This window comes from Pogona vitticeps, chromosome 2, assembly GCF_051106095.1.
Source record: "Pogona vitticeps strain Pit_001003342236 chromosome 2, PviZW2.1, whole genome shotgun sequence".
In the NCBI taxonomy this organism is placed as follows: domain Eukaryota; kingdom Metazoa; phylum Chordata; class Lepidosauria; order Squamata; family Agamidae; genus Pogona; species Pogona vitticeps.
Window position 1 is genome coordinate 16,205,261 of NC_135784.1, and position 16,251 is coordinate 16,221,511.

A 16,251-nucleotide genomic window follows, 5' to 3' on the forward strand; every position below is an offset into this window, starting at 1 on the left:
TTTTTTCCAAGGGAAAATCATCTGAGAAGGGTTTTTTTCCTTTGATTTCATATTTTCATTACTAATCTTCCTGTTTGTTCATTCATTTTCTCAGCTTCCACATGTTGTCCATGTTTGAGGGGATTTCAAAAATTAAAGAGCACAAACACGTGCAATGGCCTAAATCCTTTGGCTTAGTGTAGTAAATTGTGTTAGAGTAGGCCTATTGAATCAGTAGGGGTTTGGTGAGTCAACTGCATAGGTTCCATTGATTCAAGTGGTCCTACTCTAGTACTCTAGTTGTTACTTCCTGTGCTAAAACAAGTAGCAACTCAAGTAGATCCATCTGGATCCATTGGCCCTACAGAGGGGTTGACTCTCCAGATCCCCACTTGCTTGAACAAGCCCCACTCATGTAACATAGGATGTTAAGCAATAGGATTTCAGCCATCCACTGGAAATTGCGATTGACGTTTCATTTCTGGTCACAGTCTGTTTCCCAAGGTAAGTAGGCAAGTACCAGCCGTCATGCTATCCCTTGCCCCAGAGAAGGTTCTCAGCATGTTCGGAGCTCAGTTATGTTTAGCTCATTCCAGTACTTGTTGTTCTTGTAGTAGTTGAAGTTATTGTTATCTGCTTCACCCTCATGGCAACACTTTGAATTAAGAGACCCCCTGCATAAGTTCACTCCCACTTGCGGCAGCACCAGCTGCTTCAGATCGTGATCTCGCTCAGCTTCATGGCAGGGCAAAGGTAGGACCTTGTTTAGATGAGCAAAGTCTGAATACAGGCCTTTTCTAGGCCATTGGTTCTTCCTCCCCCTTTTCTATTTCAGTGGCGCCCATTCGCCTTTTCTGCCTGATGCATCTGTGAAGGGCACATCTGCACTGACCATGGGTTTCACTCCCCATGGGAGAGATTATATCCTTTCACCTGGGGTTCATGTCATGGTTGGGCTAAAACTAGTTTTACTCTGCCTGAAAGAAAATCAGAATGGTGCACAATCCACTTCTTGTGGGCCCAGGACTGCACTGATTCACGGTGATCCCTGCACCTTCTGAGAACATCGATTGTAATGCTTTCATTGTGTGACTTTGAGAAAACAATTAAAGACATGGCTTTTCAGGGAGATTTTTCACACTGGCCCCAGCTGACCTCCTTCCCCTCAATTGTTTTCTTTCCCCTCCACTTCTTCCCTCCCCTCTTTTCCTCCATCCACTCTGGGATTAGTCGGTGCCATCTGTTTTTTTTTTTGGGGGGGTGGGGTTGGATTATTGCTGTTGGCTTTAATATCTCTATTTTTATTTTTGTTTTCTAATTTATGAGTTGTAACCCACCCAGAGTAGTGCTGTGATACTAATTGAATGATTGAATGAATGAATGAATGAATGAATGAATGAATGAATGAATGAAACCAGAAGGAAGATCATCTCAACCCCAAGGCTAATCTGGCATCAAAACTCAGGTGTTCGCTTCCACTTGACTGTGTCACCATCTCTGCCCTGCTTCCTCTGGATCCCGAAAGGGAAATTTAACCCATGAGCCCCAGAAGGTGGGCTACACCCGCTCCCCGCTCCCAGGAGGGGCTTCTTCAGTTACTGGCGGGGGGTTGATTCTCTGACCAAAGAAAGGGCAAGCCTGGAAATGGTCCCTACTTCTGGGTCACCACGTGGAGGAGCAACGTGGGGGGAGGGGTGTTGTATCCTTTAGCGCTGCTTCTGAATCCAGTCCCTCTCCAAGCTGACCCCTTAATTCCCCTCCGCAGCCAGCCCAGGTGCTACTCTTTCAGCTACTTTGGAAGAAAGGGGCTTTCACTCCCTTGGTGGCCCTCCTGTTGCTTTCCTGCAAAGACAAGGAGAAAGTCAGAGCCACCCCCCAAGATAATAATAATTAATCTTGGTTACATGTCATCACTGTGTATATCACCTTTCTTCTGATTTTTCTTAATGAAAGAAAATAGCATGATGGGCAGCTAAGAAACATCCCAAACACTGAAGTAACCCATCCACCATCAGAACCCTATTTCTCGAATGGCACCAATTCTATCATGCAGCTACACCAGCCTAAGGGAAATGGGAGACCCTCTGCGAGCTACACACAAGTAGACCATCTCTGTGTGCCCATCATTAGTGCACCTCCCACAATTTCATATAATAAATAAATAATTTAGTTGGAAGGGTCCTATAACGCCACAGAATCCAAACTCCTGCTCAGTAAAGGAATACAGATCAAAGGAGATCTGCCAGGTGGTTGTCTCAACTTCTCTTGAATGCCTCCAGCGTTGGAGCACTCACCATCTCTCAACGTCATCATTAGCTCCGTTGTCGTACTGCTCTAACAGTTACGAAGTTCTTCCTGATATTCAGCTGAAATCTGGCTTCCGGTAACTTGAGCCCATAATCATGTATCCAACACTCTGAGGTGATGGAGAACAGATCCTGTTCTTCCTGTGTAGGATAGCCTATCAAATGTATTTAAAAAGTGCTCTCCTATCTCCCCTTTATCTTCTTTCCTCAAGGATAAACATGCCCGGTTCTTTCAGTCTTTCCTTTTAGGGCTTGATTTCCAGCCCCCGGATCATCCTTGTCTCCCTCCTTGTTCCAAATTGCTGGCATCCTTCTTGAAGTGTGGTGTCCAGAACTGAGACACAGGACTCAAGAAGAGGCCTAACTGGTGCTGAATAATGGGATTTGGAGACAATACATCTTTTAAAGCATCCTAAAATAGGCTTTGCCTTTTTTTGTAGCCACATCACACTTTTGGCTCATAGCTATGGTACTCTCGCGAAAGTCCAACACCCAGACAAGACAGGTTCTTAGTGGGGGAAGAATGTCTCCCATCCTGGAGTGGACTGCAGGTTTTCTGACCAGAAGGGGAAAATGGGTAAATCCCAGAAATCGGGGTTGGGGGTGTCCACAGATGACCTTTGAAAGGCCTTGGAAGGCCACGCTTCCTGTGCTATTCCTATCTATTCTCCTCCTGAAATCAGTTCTGTTTACATAAAATGATACCAGGTGATCTACTCTCCTCCATGGCCCCTAGAAGTAAGAATGGCTTAGGGCTCAAAACATGACAAAATCCCCAACCTGTCTCAGAAGAAGTAAGTGGGTTTGGCTGAGCTGGTGTTCATGGGGTTTGAACTGGGACACATCTCACCTGCAGAAAGGGCTAGTGGGATCCTGGCTTCCAATTCCCAAATGGCCGGAGGTCTCTTTTTATTCGGGCTTCAGCAGTGCAAGGGGAGAGGTGCTATCCCCCATGCTAATCCAGGGTCAAAGTCCCACTCAAAAGGTTCAATGGGGGGGGGGGGAAAGACCTCACTCATGGTGCCACAAGTCTTCTTACTGATGGCTCAGCAGATACAAAGTCTTGATTTTGAGGCCACCAAGAGAGATAAACATTTACACTGGGCACAAGTTCCCCCCAAAGACCTTCAAAGCACCAAAATGTGATCAGGATCTGGGCCAAATCTAGACCTGGAGGGGCTAGGGGAGAAGTCACCCTCCCTGACCAGCTCCTTCCAGCTCCTGAAGTCTGGCCTTGGGACACTGCCTGACCATCGCTGATTCCACCCCTTGGAGGGACAAGTCTACAGATTTTGTGGTTTTTCCAGGTCTGAGGGTGGAGCTGATGGCCTCCTGGTGGCCCCTGGTCCATCTTCAGAACATTGTTTACAAAGGGGGAAAGGATCAGAGGCTGAATCAAGATAAGCAGAACCCATAAATTATGTTCAAGGCATGATTAAGCCTATTCCAAGCATGCATTATTCTATTATACGGACCCTGGAAGTAACCCGTTGCTTGTTTGTATGCTTACTTCTCATATGAAGGGTCTCTTCCCATAACTGGAAGCCTTCAAGTGCAGCTTATTTAGTTTCCGTTGGAAAGCTTTTTTTCAGCCGGGCTGGAGATAACTTTTGGGGGACGAGGTGATAAGATCCTGGTCCCTGTTGTTTCTTGTGGTTTCCAGATGCCATTGCTAGAAAAGTCCCACAGACATCTGGAATTATTTTCATACCCAGACCCTGATAAAGTTGCAACCCCTGGTGTTCTTCCCTAAGAACAAAGGCAGAGAATGTCAAGTGATCCGGCCATATTCTTGGTACAACACCCCTCCACTTGAGGGGGACTGGGCTGGGCACCCATGCTGTGGCACCATTTGCGTGGTGAGGAGTGCACCCCTTCGGAAACCCACCGATGCGGAGAGGTTTGGCCCAGCACCCCTGTAAGTTCAGCTGATTTGGGAAGAGAGTTTGTGTTGGACAGTTATGGCATGTTTCCAGAGTTAAGTCTATTTGACCCAATTATGAATGGTATTGAACAACATGTAATCAATAAAGTAAAGAAGACATCTCCTGTAATATTTCCCGCAAGAAATGAGGAGTTGTCAACATTTGAAACTGATCCTGATCACAGTGATGTAGGATTTTGTGGTGTGACGTCCACTTCCTCGGACGTCCTCCTGCTATATTTTTTTGGCCTGACTTTACTAACACGTCCTCAGGGGTCTTAAACTCAGTAGTGTAACTTTCAGTGGGAAATCTCTTTGAGCGGCTGGTGCTGATTTTTCTCCTCTATTGCACAAGAGTAGCGTGAATTTTTGCGCAATACAAAGAAAAACAGGCGGCGAAGTCTTCTTTACCTTCATTAGGTGTCACGGCTGAGTTACAGTGACCTGAACAGGGGTTTCCAGGTATGTAAAGTATTGAAAGACGAATTTTACTGGTGCCATTGCCCCTCAGACACACACTGGGCCGGGAAGGATTCAAACTCAGGTCTCCAGAGACAGTGACGCTTCCTGGAACTGGCAAGATATAAGGGGAAGCCAATCCGGGAGGTTTCTCCTGCCGGAGGTTTACAAGACACACGTCAGGCAACGGGGCATTCATTCTCACAACGGATTTCTCCCATGGGAGAGTGACAGGTGGCACAACTCCCCTCCCAGGCAGACCCAGGGCTGAGTTCAGATCCTGCTTCCTGATCCCTCCTCAGACAGACTCACCTCCAGCCAGCAGGAGGGCTGCTGTCTGCAGGAGCCACGGGGGCCCAGGAAGATCATGTATCCAGTCAGGAAAGTGGCCACCTGCCTCCAAACCCCCCTGCGTTGCTCCCCCTCTCGTGAGAAAGGCCACCCAGAAGGCAGAAGAGCTGATGGCTGCTGCGAATGGAGGGGAAATGCCTTTCAGCCAAGGGGAGATCTTTGTTCTCTCCTCAGCTATCTCAGCTTACTTCCATGTAAGAGACACCCCTCAAGTTTGAGCGTAATGATTTTAGGGGAAAGTATCATCTTATACAGTGGTGCCTTGCACAACAATGTTAATTGGTTCAAAAAAAAAAAACGTTCTGTGAAAACATCGTTCTGTGAAACACCATTTCCCATAGAGATGCATTGAAAACCGGATAATCCGTTCCAATTGGAACGGATTGCCGTCCTTAAGCGAAAATCCCCATAGGAAACATCGTTGTGTGAAACAATGTATCCACCATTCAAATGCATTGAGTAGGCTTCAAGGCATCTCAATGGGGGAGAAAAAAATCACCAAAAATTAACGAAGACTCAGAACAAAGCCAGATTAAGTTTGCAAAGGTTTCACAAGCTGCACTAACGAGTCCAAGCATTTAAAACAGTTTCTGAGTCTTCGTTAATTTTTGGTAAAAAAATTTTCTTCCCCATTGAGATGCATAGACCCCCCCAATCAAGAAGCAGCATGGCAGCAGTTAAAAAATTTTTAAAATCAGATTTGAACTTGGGCATCCAGAGGCAGGCATGGCCACAAGAGAACAGCAACCATTTCCTTGCAGAATTCCACACACACCAAAAAGCAGCATGCAGGAAAAAAAAAAATTAAAATCAGGTTTGAACTTGGGCATTCAAAACCCACACAAATCCACAGAAACCCCCAGCCAAAAAAAACCCTGCAATTTCCCCAATGAAAAAACCCCCATAACCAAAGCCAGACAGATCCAAATTCCCCCTTGCAAAAATCATCAGAGTTTTGCAATACAGTACAGTACAGATACACTGTAAAACCCACCACCCACCCAGGAGAAGAAATGCAAGCTTACCTTTGAAAGTTCTCCAGCACAGAAAGCATCCACAAGACAGAGCAAAGAGGCAAAGCCAACCTTTGAACTGCATGTGGGAAAGTAAACCCAGAATGCATGGGGAAGATTTTTTTTATCCCTTCCCTGCACAGGCGTAATGCATCCTGGGTACAGGCAGTTAGAAGAACAAATTAGCATTGCCAAACAGCCACCTTTCCCACTCTTTTTTGAAAACATCGTTAAGTGAACAGGGGACCCAAAATGCAATCGTTCTGTGAAGCATGGTCCCAAAATCGTTGTGCGAAAATTCCCCATAGGAAACATCGTTGTGTGAGGCGGCAAATTTTTCAGAAAAAGCCATCGTTGTGTGAATTTATCGTTGTGTGAGGCACTCGTTGTGCGAGGCACCACTGTACATAGAAAAATACGGTGACATTTGGAAGTGAATTGCCTCAGATGAGAAACCACCAGAAACATTAACTCTCGTGCAATGTCACCTCCCTCAGTCTTTGTATAGAGGTGGGCACGAAGTGCTCTGTCATGCTTCATCTGTGTGGCAGCAAAGCTGCCTTTCCCCCACCACTCTCACTGGCGCTTCCACACACCAGCCGACACATGATGCTCTGTGCCTCCTCATCACATGATTCTCTAGTCTAGGAAGGAGCCGAGGCTTCCCTGCCCCACCTCCTCTGGCAGCTGATCACTCGACAGCCACGCAGGGAGAATCTCCATCCCACCTCCTCATCTGAGTGGTCAGCTGTGGGAGGAGGTGGGGCAGGGAAGTCTGGACTCCTGTCCAGAATGGAGATTCATGTGATGAGGAGGCACAGAGCAGCTGTGCTGCCACATGGACTAATTGGGCCAAAGCATAACGAAGCACCTTGTGCCCATCCCTAGTGCTTTTGCCAAAACATCCACATTACTCTGTGTTGTTTTGAACAACTGATAGCTGAGGTATACAGAATGTATAATAATGTATACATTACTGAAACAGTGATGCTACTTTGGCTCAGGCATGTCGTGAGAATGGCTGATGGTCGGATTCCAAAAGATCTCCTGTATGGAGAATTAGTGCAGGGAAAACGCCACAGAGGGAGACCAAAGCTGTGATACAAGGAGACCTGCAAGAGGGATCTGAAGGTCTTAGGAATGGACCTCAACAGATGGGAAACCTTGACATCTGAGTGTCTAGAGCACAACACACATGGAGACTGTGTGTTCTTCAAAAACTAAGCCCTGCCATTGGCTCCCTCCATCTTCATGGAGATACATCATTTTTTTCAACATTAAGGTGTTGTTCAGCAACCCTTATATGGTTTCACACTAGAATCAACCCTTGCAGTGATGAACTACCTAAGACACAACCAACCAAAGGGTGTGTAGCGTTCTCCATTTATTAGATCTACGGTTCTTGTTGTATTATGTAATGGTTTATGAATATTCATGTTGCTGAGAGGCGGAGCCAAGAGAGATGATATACGTAAGAGGCGGAGTCAGAAGTGAGATTAAGTCAGATTGAGTCAGTGAGAGTAGAGTCAGGGAGTGTAATAGAATGTGTAGTGTGCGAAATTCTGAGATGTGATTAGCTACTGAAGATATTTATGAAACAATCTCTGTAATCAATAAACCAAAGTTTATTTTAAAAAAACTTGAATTGTGGACCTGAATCTTTCTGAAGTAATGGTGATTTAGAGATCACCTGGTGGCAGGAAGTGAAAAGAATGAGGTTTGTTTCCCTTCGTGTCCTCTGAGGCTTGAGCAAGCAAAAGGGGCACGAGGGTGGACCCCACAGGGCGTTATAAAATTTCATAGTGCTCCGAGGTCCTTCTTTCACTGTCATATTATTAATCCTGCTTGTAGTTTTTTCCCTATTCTTCAACAGTGTGTTTTGCTAATGTGGACACCGCTCCTTAAATATCTCATACACTTGAACTTCCTTTTAGGGTTGCCATAACTTACACAAACTTTTTCACGATCTTTCGTGCAAATAAGCTCAAAATTATCCACACCCATCCTGTCAGGATCCCTTTTGCATAATCATGGCTCATTCAAAGATACCTTTTTCCAGTTTAAATCTTTATTTCAATTTCAAGGCAGTTTTCGTAAAATGATAAAGTTAGACTCATGTTAAAACTATCTCAGCAAAACCTTAGTTGTGAATTTTTTAAAAAACCACAGAACAGAAGGCAGGGAGTTACACATATCACAGCCTTCTTTACAATGATGCAATTTCTCCCCAGAACGTGAATGTTGATGAAGTTTAAAATCTGAGAGCTGTGTGAAATTTTTACCACACTCTCTGCATGTAAAGAGTCTTTCTCCTGAGTAAATTGGTTGATATACTGTAACGTTTGAGTATTTGGCAAACCTCTTCCTACATTCTTTGAACTGAACGGGTTTCTCTCCTTTATGATGATTTCTTAAGGTTGACCCAACTGTGAAGCTTTTCTCACATTCTTCATACTTACAGGGTTTCTCTCCTATATATATTTGCTGATGTACTACAAGGTTTGCCTTCCGGCTGAACATTTCCCCACATTCTTTGCATATATAGGGTTTCTCTCCTGTATGAATTCGCTAGTGTACTTTGAGATCACTGCTGTGGCAGAAACATTTCCGACATTCTTTGCAAGAATATGGTTTCTCCCCTGAATGGGAGCGCTGATGTACTCTAAAATTTGATGAATTATTAAAACATTTTCCACATTCTTCGCATATATAGGGTTTCTCTCCTGTATGAATTTGCTGATGTTCTTGAAGATGTGAACTGCATCTGAAGGCTTGTCCATATTCAGGACATTTGTATGTTTTCTGCTCAGTGTGTATTCTTTGATGTCTTTTAAGTTCTGAACTTCTCTTGAAGCTCATGCCACACTCTATGCACGTACAGACTTTCTCTTCAGAATGCATTGGTTGAGGTGCTTCAAGGTCAGAGCTAAAGCATTTATTCTTCTCCCCTGTGTGAAATCTTGTATCTTCTGGGCTCCATCTGAAACTCTCTCCATGATCCCAACAGTGACACAGATTAATCTCAGCATGACATGTTGGACATTTCACTGGACTTTTCCTCAGAGGGATGTTTTGTTGATACTCTGAGCTTTGAAGAGCATTTATGCTCCAGTTTGTTGTTTTTCCCATTTCGTCTTCAGAGGCAATGCCGCTCGGATATCTGTGAGATATGTCTCTCCTCTGGTCTTCCCGATTCTGCCTCAGCGATTCATTTCCATCCCAACAGTTCTCATTTTCATCCTCCCCTCTTTCTGGCAATGTCTCCTGGACTCTTACCTCCTCCTCTTTTCCCTCATCTGTTCGAAGGAGAGAATTAATAGTCAATTGAGGATCTAGTGGGTTTAAGGGGGAAAAGGTGCCTGAGAAGAAAGTTTATTGCATTCATCAACCTGCTTTGTATTCAGGAAATCTTTCTCATATTCCTTTCCTAAAGTTTTTAGGTTTAGCTAAAGACACAAATTAAAAATGATCTTGATAAGCTCAAGCTTTGGGCTGAAAACAACAGAATGAAATTTCACAGGGAGAAGTGCAAAGTTCTCCACCTAGGGTAAAAAAACATACAAATGAGCAGTTACAAGATGGGAGATACCTGGCTCAGTAACATTATGAGTAAGAAGGATTTTGGAATTGTTATAGATCACACGCTGAATATGAACCAAGAGTGTAAGCTGGCTGCAAAAAAAGGCAAACGCTATTTTATCTTGCATGTATAGTCTCTAAATCCCATGAACTATTAGTTCTCCTCTATTCAGCACTGGTTAGGCCTCATCTTGAGTTCCGGCTCCAGTTCTGGACATTGAACTTTAAGAGGGATGCCAACAAGCTGGGGCCAGTTGAGAAGAGAGCAACAAAAAGTTAAGAAATTTTGGAAACTAATTTTTAAGGAAATACTGTATGTCATATATTTGGAGAAGATATCAAATTTAATACTAATTTTTTTTACACTCTAGATTGAGATTATTACTCAAAGGAATTGATCAACAATTTTATGTCAAGTGCTAGAATATTAATAGCTAGGTTTTGGAAAGACAAAAATGATATTAAATTAGAAGACCGGTATAGTGAAGTATGGGACATCGCATTAAGTGATAAATTGACTACTGAACTTAAGATGAAAAGAGGGGAAATAATTTCTAATATATTTTATGCTATATGGGGTTGAATTGTAGAATTTTTATTAGTGAAAGGGAAGGGGAAAGCCTGTAAACATCAATCTATACAATTTTGGAAAGGAAATCTGCAAAAAAAATTGTTCAATGGGGTCCTGTGGGTATGGGGTGCACTTTAGAATGTAGTCTCAAACGGCACTGTTATTTGTATTTTTGTTTTTTGGTTCTTCTAATTGTATTAAATTAACTAATGTAACAAATAAATAACTTTTTATAAAATTAAAAAAATTAAAAATAAAGAAGAGAGCAACAAGGGTGATCAGGGGACGGGAAACCAAGCCCTAGGAGGACAGTCTCTCTCTCTCTCTCTCTCTCTCTCTCTCTCTCTCTCTCTCTCTCTCTCTCTCTCTCTCTCTCTCTCTCTCTCTCTCTCTCTCTCTCTCTCTCTCTCTCTCTCTCTCTCTCTCTCTCTCTCTCTATATATATATATATATATATATACACTAAACGGAGAAAAAAAGGATCATCTGTTTCATCCTCTTTTTGGTTGGCTCCTGCTTGTAGCTGCTTCTGTTCATCCTTAAGAGGAGTCTCTCCTTCCATGGGTGTTGATTAAAGTTCGACTTGTAATCTGTCACCTTTATCAACAGAGCAGAAACTTTTTAGAGTAACAGTCGGGAAACCAGCTCTAACCTTAGTTATGACTTCCTTTGCCTTCGAGGGGAGAATCTAATTCAGCTCTTTATAGATGGAAGTCAGAATGCTACCACCTTTAAGAGAAAATAATAAGGATGTGGCATTTGGATTTCCTGCATTCCAACTCCCCAAATTATCCCAGAATTCCTCCTCAACAATTTCAGACACCTTCAATTTCTAGACCTCAAGGCCTAGTCTTCAGAGGCTGCGCTACAGGTCTCCAGTTCCTGCCCCCCAAATTCCTAACCCCAAAGTTATCTCCTCTGTTTCACCTTTTCTTTTCTCTCAAAAGCCCCTTATGAACCAAGAGTGTGAGGTGGCTGCAAAAAAAGGCAAATGCTATTTTTATCTGCAAGTATAGTCTGCCAACAAGCTGGAGCCAGTTCAGAAGACAGCAGGGGACTGAAAAACAAGCCCTAGGAGGAAAGATTCTCTCTCTCTCTCTCTCTATATATATATATACCTTTTATATTCTGAGGGGCCTCTGAAAGGAGAAAAGGTGCTTCATCTGCCTGATCCTCTTTTTGGTTGGCTCCTGCTTGTAGCTGCTTCTGTTCATCCTTAAGAGGAGCCTCTCCTTCCATAGGTGTTGATCAAAGGTTGACCTGTAATCTGTCACCTTTATCAACAGAGCACAAGCTTTTTGAGTAACAGTTGGAACACCAGCCCTAAACTCAGTTATTAGTTCCACTGCCTTGGAAGGGAGAATCTAATTCAGGTGTTTATAGATGGAAGTCATAATGCTACCACCTTACCCAATTAAGAGAAAATAATCAGGATGTGGCATTTGGATTTCCTGCACTCCAACTCCCCAAATTTTCCCAGAATTCCTCCTCTGGAGTAATTTTGGTAGTCCCAGTCTACAATTTCAGACACCTTCAATTTCTAGACCACAAGGCCTTGTCTTCAGAGGTCTCCAGTTCCTGCCCCCCCCCCAAATCCGAGGGCACCGTAGTTTTTGGAAGGGAGTGTCTATACCATCACCTCTGCTGGCCATGATTTCTGGGAGATGAAGTCCAAGAACATCTGGAGGCCCAAGGTTGGAGACCACTGGTCTATAGAAACAAAAGAGCAGTAAGATTACACCTAGGAGGCATTGCAACAGGAAATGAATGATGTAAGAAGCCCTGCTAGAGGTGAAGAAAATACATGTGTCTCAAGGTGTGTGTCTCTGAAACAGAAATCTCAGATTCAGGAATTCTGGGAACTGGCATCCAAGAAAATCCAAAGGGGACATCCCTAGGAGAGAACCCTTTCTCCAGCCCCACCACAAGGATGTGGTACATAGAGACCGTCTCCCTCTGGCAATATTCACCCATTGCAAAATTATCTCCTCTGTTTCACCTTTTGTTCTCTTTCAGAAGCCCCATATTTTCCTCTTACTTACTAAGGTGATGGCCAACTGACCAGGAAAGTTCACAATCCAGCTACAGAGAAGCAGAAAATTTGGGAGAAAGAAATCAACAGAGGACTCACTCAGATGGAGAATTTCTAGCAGCAAGAAACAAAGCAAAAGCCAGCACCCATATCTGGCTAAGGTGGTGATGGTGGTCTGGAAGTCTGTGTTTCCTTCGGCTGGTGACTCATTACTAATTGTAACTCTTCTCTTCTCTTTTTCCTTTTATCATGCCCACGTTTCCACCTTGAAATTGAACCACCTGCCATGAATTACCCTATTATTTCCAAGGAAGTCTGGAGTTTGTAGTTCAGAGCAAAAGACAGATTCTTGTATAAAGAAAATATATTTTCTAAGGGAAAAACATTTGAGAAGGGTTTTTCCTTTAATGCCTTCATTTTCATTTTTTATCACTAACTTTCCTGTCTTTATTCATTCATTTTCTCACCTTCCACAGGTTGTGCACATGTTTGAAGGGATTTCAAAAATTAAAGAGCACACACACACACACAATGGCTTAGTGTAATAAGTTGTGCTAGAGTAGGCCCATTGAATCAGTAGGGTTTTGGTGAGTCAACTGCATAAGTTCCATTGATTCAAGTGGTCCTACTCGAGTATTCTAGTTGTTACTTCCTTTGCTAAAACAAGTAGCAACTCAAGTAGATCCATCTGAATCCATTGGCCCTACAGAGGAGTTGACTCTCCCGATTCCCACTTGCTTCAATGAACCACACTAGTGCAACATATGCTGTTAAGTAACAGGATTTCAGCCATTCGCTGGAAATAACGATTGACGTTTCAGTTCTGGTCACAGTCTGTTTCCCAAGGTAACTAGGCGAATACCAACCGGCATGCTATCCCTTGCCCCAGAGAAGGTTCTCAGCATGTTCTGGGCTCAGTATATATCGTTCACTCTAGGATTTGTTGTTCTTTTTGTTCTCGTAGCTATTGTTAAGTACTTCACCCTCACGGCAACACGTTGAATTAGAGACCTCCTGCATAAGTTCGCTCCCACTGAACTCCTTCTCAACCTCGCCCGTCTTCAGGAGAGTCTCCTTCCCGTAGTCCAAGTACTTCTGCAGCCCCTTGATCCATTCTCCAGAAAGTTCTTCCAGCCCTCGATCCAGACGCGGTCGGCCTCCCACCATCTCTTGGTCACCTGAGCTGTGGAATCAGTGGCCGTCCAAGTGAGAGTCTCCTTGTCTCCAGGCTGAGGAAATCCTTCCCGTCAGAGCCGAACTGGGGCGTGCCCCCTTTTGGGTCCATCCTTGCCGAGTTCACAGCTGTGCATCCATTGCCAGACGTGGAGCCCTGGGAGACAGAGAGAAAGACACGAGCACTCTGTGATTCCAAAACATAAACCATGGCTGCCACACTTTTATTCAGCAGAACGAGAGGGCATCAAAAGGCACCCAAGCTTTCAAGATCTCAAGACCTTTTCATCAAAAGAAGCCCCATCTTTTCAATACCTCCTTCTCCCTTCTCCTACACCCTTTGTTTTAAAGAACACTTGCCTATTTTGTGCGTAGATACACAGGAACTGTGTGGGAATCTCTTTCATCTTCATTTTAGAGAATGTTTAAGACCACCAGAATTTCTAACCCTAGAAATATTTCAGCTGTGGATTTCTTGAATCAATTGGGGTAGACCTATGTGGGTTTTTCAGCGTCTTAAAATCTGAGGCTCTGTTGCTTTCGATCATCCCAGAAGATGTTCCAATGACCGCGCAGGCTTTTGGGGAAACCACACCATATTCAGAGCTTTCAGAATCAGAACTTCTACATGCAGTAGAAATTAGGTTTATATAAAAGTTGCCTCTCAGCACCTCTTTGATCTGTTGCCTCATGACCAGCCGTGTGATGGCTATTTCAGTAGGTGAGGAGAATGGGAGTTGTGATTCAACACATACAGAAGGGGCCAAGTTGCAGAAAGCCAGCCACGTTGTAGGAAAAGTAGAAGGGACACACGCACAGTGTTCCAAAACCCATTTCTGTTTTAATTTTTGATTGACAACTCAGCAAACAACTCTCTGGGTCACTCCTGGCAGATATAAAAACAAGAGAAACAGCTGTGTTCATCCAGGGGGAAAAACAGATGTAAAATTCACAAGTGGGTAATACTTTTTGATAGCATCACTCTTTGGGGATTCTGGGGTTTGTAGTTAGGCAGCTACTCTGGGTGATGCAGCCTGCCCTCCAGACACACAACCTTCTCCTCCACTCACCCTGGTTGTGGTTAAAGCGGCTCCACAGGGTCACCCAGAAGGAAAACTCCCAGCTCCGGGAGAACTGGGTCTTCCAGTCCCAATACTGGGGGTCCTCTTGTTCCACTTTCTGGATCCAGGACACACGGGGGGCAGATCCTTCCTGGCGTCGCTGTCATACCAGACAAACAGCTGGTCAGCCAGGTAGCCCATGATGGTGAAATAAGGCAGCCCTTGGCTGGGCTCTGACATCCTGGTGAAAAAATAGTGCGAGGTGTGGTGGGCATGGGAGGTAAAGGGACCTGCAAAGTGGGGAGAGCAAAGGAAAAGGGGGTGATGTGCCATTTCGGGCTCCTGACCTCATAGCGGCCGACTCTCAGCAACAAAAGGCAAGCGGCGGGGCTAGAAGAAGCCCACGCAGAACATTTTGGGGGTCTTAGTCCCGTGAGACACCAAAGTGACAGGAGAAACATAAATGCCATACAGAATAAGGCCTAAGTAGTGCTCAACCCCTGCAGCCTGAATAGTTTTCTTCTGGAGGGTGGGGTTAAGATGCTTGGGCCACCCCCCCCCCCAACAACAGCAAGGGGCGCTTTGGGGATTCGGGAGGCCGCACATGGCCTACCATTTTATTAGGGAAACTCCGATGTTGGGCTCTGGCTGTTCTGAAAGAGCGGCAGAAAAGGAGTCCCCCAGGTTGTCATCCTCATTCCAAGGCCAAGGGGATATTTAAAGGAAGAATTCTGTCTTTGTGGTTTTAATATTGCTCTTACTATGTCTAAAGACTCCCAAGATTAATCAATGAAGGGTCCACAGGACTAATTCCTTAATTTCTGCCTGTCTGTAACACATTCATCAATCAGCCAGAGACAGAGAGATCCAATAGATATTTGTTTATTTTCAGCTGAAAGCCAGCAAATCAGCCCAAACTTCACACACAGAAAACATGCAGAGAAGAAGCGCGCCCCTTTGTTACAGAATACACATTTTTATAACTTCAAACTGAAAAAAGGGAAGCAAAGGGGTGTGGAGAAGGTGGGGGAATGTATGTATGTATGTATGTATGTATGTATGTATGTATGTATGTATGTATGTATGTATGTATGTATGTATGTATGTATGTATGTATGTATGTATGTATGTATGTATGTATGTATGTATGTATGTATGAATACTAAATAATATATATTGTATGTATTAACTGGAGCCCTTCAAGGCTTAATATGATAGTTGTTTAATGCATTTTAAAGATTACAATTATTTATTATTTGGCTTTTAACTTTGTTTCTTCTAATACCGTAAGCCACTCTGGATATCTTGGGAGAATGGCAGCACGTAAATAAATTATACCAATAGGTTTTGTGGCACTTTAAAACAGTGAAAAAATTATTCCGTGATGTAGGATTTTGTGGTGTGGCGTCCACTTCCTGGCACGTCCTCCTGCTATATTTTTAATGGCCTAGCTTTACTACCACTTCCTCAGGGGTCTTAAGCTCAGTAGTGTAACTTTCAGTGGGAAATCTCCTTGGAGAAGTGGCTGGTGATGATTTTTTCCCCTCCATTGCACAAGAGTAGCGTGAATTTGGGCGCCAAAAAAAAAAAACAGGCGGCGATGTACTCTTAACCTTTATAAGGTGTCACGGCTGAATTACAGTGACCTGAACAGGGGATTCCAGGTATGTGAAATATTTAAAGAGGAAATTTACTGGTGCCATTGCCCCTCAGACACATACTGGCCCGGGAAGGATTCGAACCCAGGTCTCCAGAGACAGCGACACTTCCTGGAACTGGCAAGATAAAAGGGGAAGCCAAGCT

At 44.0% G+C, this 16,251-nt stretch overlaps 1 protein-coding gene and 1 pseudogene across 1 annotated transcript in view; one reads left to right on the forward strand and one right to left on the reverse strand.

Moving 5' to 3' along the window:
• The window catches only part of LOC144582993 (uncharacterized), a 140,212-nt gene that overhangs the window by 74,800 nt on the left and 49,161 nt on the right, over window positions 1-16,251 (forward strand). The gene's annotated exons all lie outside the window — the stretch shown is intronic.
• On the reverse strand, window positions 13,148-14,888 carry LOC144587173 (H-2 class I histocompatibility antigen, Q9 alpha chain-like; annotated as a pseudogene).